The sequence below is a fragment of the Dermochelys coriacea genome, chromosome 3, assembly GCF_009764565.3.
Source record: "Dermochelys coriacea isolate rDerCor1 chromosome 3, rDerCor1.pri.v4, whole genome shotgun sequence".
Taxonomy (NCBI): domain Eukaryota; kingdom Metazoa; phylum Chordata; order Testudines; family Dermochelyidae; genus Dermochelys; species Dermochelys coriacea.
In genome coordinates this window covers 69,653,222-69,659,221 of record NC_050070.1, presented here as the reverse complement: position 1 = coordinate 69,659,221, position 6,000 = coordinate 69,653,222, and positions in this window count along the sequence as shown.

Genomic DNA, 6,000 nt, shown 5'->3' with positions numbered 1-6,000 from the left:
TTCCTCTTAGTCCTGCTTGGTCCTGACTAAAGATATGTCCCGGCTACAGTGAAAGGGGTTTTTCCATCAGTGTAGGTGATTCACTCTCTGAGAGGTGATAGCTAAGTCAGTGGAAGAATTCTTCTGTTGACCTAGCTGCATTTACAGTGTGGGGGTTAGATCAACTTAAGTACATTGCACACGGCACAAAACTTTTCCCAGCCCTGAGTGATGTTGCTAGGTCGATCTAATTTTTAGGTGTAGACCAGGGCCAAGTTAAATAATTCTGTCACGTGCAAATTTTGCTACCACCTTCTCTCTCCACCGCTTCTGCTTTTCAGATCATTAATAAATATATTAAATAATATGGAATCTAGTATAGAATCATGAGCTACTACACTGTAAATAATTCTGTTTTAATATTAAATGTGCTTTTACAGTAAATGAAAAATTGCTGTCCATAAGATTGACTATAGCCCAAGGCCAGTTAAGTGAGTCATTAGTAAATAAAATATGGAAATAAGTTAATTTGATATTGTATTTTAATATTGTATAAAGATTTTAGAATTAAAAATTCTTTTTTCCTTTTTGTCTCTCTTTTTTTCTAGGACTAATAGACTATAACTTCCATTGTTTTCGCAAGGCCATACATGAAGTATTTGAAGTGAGAATGAAAGTAGTGAGATCTAGAAAACATCAGAGCCAGATGCAAAAAAATAAAAGAACCACCCCTAATGGCACACCTAGAGCACCACTGTAGCTGAAGTTCTAATGGCATTGTTGACAGCAAGGCTCTTGTTGCACTGACTGAAGGGGAAGAGAAATGGGACTGATGTATTACATGAATTTTCCTCCCAACGCCTCAAAAAAGCACTGTTTAAACATTTTTATCCAGTCAGTTTTTTTATATACAGTGAGTACTTTGAGCAAAATATTGTATATAAACATTGAGGTGAATATATGTTCTTGTAAGAATTCTCTGAATATATGCTGTAAACTTTTTTTTTCCAGGCCATATTAAGAAAAATCAGCTGCGACAGAAATGTTGGGTACATAATTTGCACTTTTTTCGTGTTCTCCTCATGGAGTTAAACTTTGATAAACTTAGTTTTTTATGCAGATTTTCATGCATGGTGTCAGGTAAAATGTATACTGTAGTTTATATACGTGCTACAATCAAATTGTTTACTAAACAATCAAGAAAACTTGATACAATTACTTTTTTAAAATTTATGACAGAATACATAACATTCATACAAATCTAACTTCATATATTTTTTTCAATTTGTAAGTTGAAGAATTCTTATTTTGAAGTATGATAGCAATAAGAGCTTTACCATCTGGTAGGTAAAAATTAGCTTTTGTGAAACAGGACTTTGGCTAAACTCTACCCAAACTTCTCCATAACACTGGTAATGCCCTCTCAGTTGGGCTTTTTATTATAATTTACCTCAACATATAGCTCTAAAATAACTTTCTATAAAGATATTATTTTGTAATACTGCTTTATATTGCACTGGTGTTTTTATAACATTTCAGGAACAGGGTATGTAATTGAAGGATTTTATTTATATGCTTACTTTGAGAGTCTGAGCCTCTACAATTGGAGGAAGAAAAAGTTTGTATTTCATTTCTGCCATACCAATATAATATAAAGTTTCAGGTATATTAAAGCATTAGAGAAAAATCCTAAAGTTGCTCATGTTGGGGCCCAGTTCTGCTTGCTTTACTTGGGTCAAATCTCCCTTTGATTTCAGAGGGAGTTCTTAAGTAAGGACTGAAGAATTGGTCTCTTTTACTCTAATCTACATAGATGTAGCTACTTTCTGTTTTAACACTGATCACAGTGGCATATCTGTCCTTGCAGCAATTATGGCACTACCCTCCCCAAAAAGGAGGGCAGGGGGAAGTAAAACTTGCCTTCTCAATTCTGTATTAATTTTATAGTTGTAGCTTACAGAATAACTCTTCCAAATGAAAGAGCACACTCCTGTACCCATGCCTCCTATATAGGGCTTATGTGCACATGGCTCTAGAACAAGAGTTCACTGAATAACCTGGTAGCCAGAAAAGATAAGGGAGGAGCACTTTTGAAAGTTTCCTTTGTTAAAAAGCACACATTCAGTTAAAACAAATTGTAATGCTGCACCTTTAATTGTGCATTAGAACCACCAGTATCTTCTGGTTTATGACAGAAATGGAGAGTTTTTACCAACAGCAAACATAGTCGTTGAGAGACTTGCTGAATACATACACTGTACTCTTTTATAAGACCATCTTGAAATGTCTTATGCAATTCTTTAGCTACTATTACTGTGCCCAACATCAAGGTAGTAGAGTGCCAGCTGAGATGGAAGATAAGAATGCAATATGTCTAAGTGAATATTAGTCTAAGGAGAAAACTATTGGCTTTTAACCCTTCATTACTGCCTAATGTACATGATTTTTCTGCTTATCCTTTAGCCTTAAATGGTTCCTTTGGTCTGAGTTTATTGGACAGAAATGAAGTTTTTTAAAATATTAATTTAATCAACAAATGGATCCTTTCTAGTGTATCTGATGATAAATATTGTGAAAAATATGCCAAATGTATGGTTCTGAGAGCTATCTGAGTGCTTGGGAGAGATGGAGAGCACTTCAGGTACCCAGAAGTGGTGGAGGGGAGAGACATCATGCCAGTGTGAGGAATAGGGGCAGCAGTGGTACACTGTGGTATATTGGTTTAAAAAAAAACGAAAAAAAAATGGGAGGCTCTTATGCTAAACTTCATATTCCCCAAATGAGAAGTGGGTAAACTCTTTACCTGGGACTACATTATTGGCACTGGTTCAAAAGGGAAGAGTGCTCCAAAAATACCAGGGAGAGTGAGCTCCTCTCAGTTTTACCCCTCTGACACTAGCTGTCTTTTTTTTTTTTTTTTTTTTTTTTTTTGTGGTGGTGTTGGAGGCAGCTCCCCCCAGCCTAACCAGTAGTATCTTCTTTGGGAGTTAATAGTCATGTCAGTGAGTGCTTCCCTGAATTCTCCCCACCATAGCACTTCCCCAGAAGTGGATTTGGGCCACAGTGTGTGCATATTTGTCTCCCTCTTTTGTTGCAGTGGTGTGTCATGAGTACTGGTCTTCACCACTTCACTTCTCTTAGATGTATCTGATTATGTGGGGCAAGGAATATCTTCAGTGCTGCCCATGTATTGGACCAGACACTTCAAAGAATGCTACTGTTTTTTTCCTGCCATACAGATGCTGCTGTGGGAACCAGGAGAGGTTAATTAAGATATCTGGTTTGTTTATGAAAACATCCATGTTTTTCCACGAAACATGCAATCACAGTAACATATGTGTGTCAACTTAGTTAAGCCTTACCTTTTACATTATGTTGCGTATTATAGTGTCACCAGGAAGACTCTTGCAGCTATCATACAAAACTTCCAACTAGATAAAACCAGGGTAAAAATCAAATAATCTTATCTATATTAAAAATAATATGTTGGATTATTAAAGCTGAAAGAACTGAAAGAATGTTAAAATAAAACTACTTTTGTTGTTCACTTTTTGCATTCCTCAGCTTGGATGATGATTCATCTTTCACTTTTGATTAGTCAGTTACTAAAAAAAAGCCCTGTTAGGTACTCATGTACTATCAGAAATCTGAAGTGTTTGAGCAGTGAAGCGTAAGGGAGATTTTTTTTTTAAAGAAAATAGGGTTTCCTTTCTTTAAATTTCATAGTCATTTTACATTTGTAAAAACAAGCTTTTACATAACCTAAATTTAGGGCTGTATTTGAACAGACAGTGTCCCTTTAAGATAAACAGCTTGAATGTCCTTTTATACATTTTTTTTACTTCCAGCTGCAGGAGTTGGTCAGTATTAACGTACACATTTCCATCAACTTGATTTCGTGGAGTAGGGCTATATAACTAATGCAGTAAGCGGAAGCCCAGAGTACATAAATGCAACTGACAGCAGTGTGATTTCTTTTAAGAAGTTAAAATGTGTCCTGTCTTTCTGGGACTGGGAAGATTTTTAAAGATTACAATATCAGAATATCTTTCTATAATGCTGTGATTACAGGTGCAAAGTGCATTATTGAAGATGTGTGTTCAGCAAGACGGTGCTTCAGTGGTATGTAATTGAAAACATAGTCACTCAAGAGAAGGGTTGCCAACCCTCCCGGATTGGCCGGGAATCATCTGGAATCGGCATCCATCTCCCGGTGACGATTGAAAGCAATCCGGGAGATTTTAATAAATACAGTACAATGAATGACATTACATCGCGTAGGAAAAAAAATCTCCCGGAATAGCTTCAGTCAGAGTTGGCTCAAGAATTGACTTTTTTTTGTAATGGCACAAAATAGTTTCTAGAAAATATTAAAATTGTGACTTGTATCGTGGGGCCCGAAGCTTCATTCTTGTGAGGGGAAAATACTTTGTGAAAAGTTTGAGCCTAATCTGACAAGGTATTATGGGACAAGGTGGGTGAGATAATATCTTTTATTTGACCAACTTCTGTTGATGAGAGACCAAGCTTACACGAGCTCTTCCGCAGGTTTGGGAAATGTATTTGTGTTGCCAGACCTGAAGAAGAGCTCTGCCTAAGCTCAAAAGCTTGTCTCTTTCACCAACAGAAATTGGGCCACTAAAAGATTTTACCTCGCCCACCTTGTCTCTCTAATAGCTTGGGACCGACATGGTTACAACACTGCATAAGGCATTATAGAAACTTGGGGTGGGGGGAAGTCTGCACATTTGCAAGCTTACTAACAATTTTTTAGTTGTGTAGTATCTCAGAAATGACTTGCCTTATAAACCTCAAATCCATTTTTAAGCACTCTCAAAGTAAATCGACTATTTCAATAAATTGAGGAATTAGTAAAGTTAAATAATCCTACACAGGTCACCATGTATGGTATCAATTGTTTGCTTCAGAGAGACATTTCTTGGATTCTTTTCTTTTCAGGATCTTTTAATAGTAATCATTACAATTGTATTAAATTTTATAGGAGATTTTAAAAAACTTCTTTTTTGCTAGCTAGAGCAAAATGGGAAATGACTGCCTAGGATGGAATACTGCGGAAAGGGATCTGGGGGTCATAATGGACCACAGGCTAAATATGAGTGAATAGTGTAATGCTGTTGCAAAAAAAGCGAACGTTGTTCTGGGATGTATTAGCAGGAGTGTTGTAAGCAAGACACGAGAAGTAATTCTTCTGCTCTACTCCACGCTGGTTAGGCCTCCACTGGAGTATTATGTCTAGTTCTGGGCGCCACATTTCAGGAAAGATGTGGACAAATTGGAGAAAGTCCAGAGAAGAGCAACAAAAATGATTAAAGGTCTAGAAAACATGACCTGTGAGGGAAGATTGAAAAAACTGTGTTTTAGTCTGGAAAAGAGAAGACTGAGAGGGGACATAAGTTTTCAAGTACATAAAAGGTTTTTACAAGGAGAAGGGAGAAAAACTGTTCTTGTTAACTTCTGAGGATAGGACAAGACGCAATGGCCTTAAATTGCAGCAAGGAAGGTTTAGGTTGGACATTAGGAAAAATTTCCTGTCAGGGTGTTTAAGCACTGGAAAAAATTGCCTAGGGAGGTTGTGGAATCTCCATTATTGTAGATTTTTAAGAGCAGGTTGGACAAACAACTGTCAGGCATGGTCTAGATAATACTTAGTCCTGCCATGAGTTCAGGGGAGTACACTAGATGATCTTTCAAGATCCCTTCCAGTCCTATGATTCTGTACTCTAGAATAGTAACGCCATATGTTCCACTCACTGAGGAAAGCCTATGAGTATAAGTTTAAAGCTAAGGAAAACTGAGAAGTCTTCACATAAGGGAAGGTGACTACAGCATCTTCAGTAGCTTAATCTAGGCCCTGGAGCACTAAATTGTGAACAACTGCAGTATAACCTGAAAAATAGGATGGAAGTGGAGAAGGAACAGGAGACCAACAACTACACCTAGCATTTTCTCCCTGCAAAACAGTTATTAGATCCAATAATATTATTAACCAAAATCACTTTT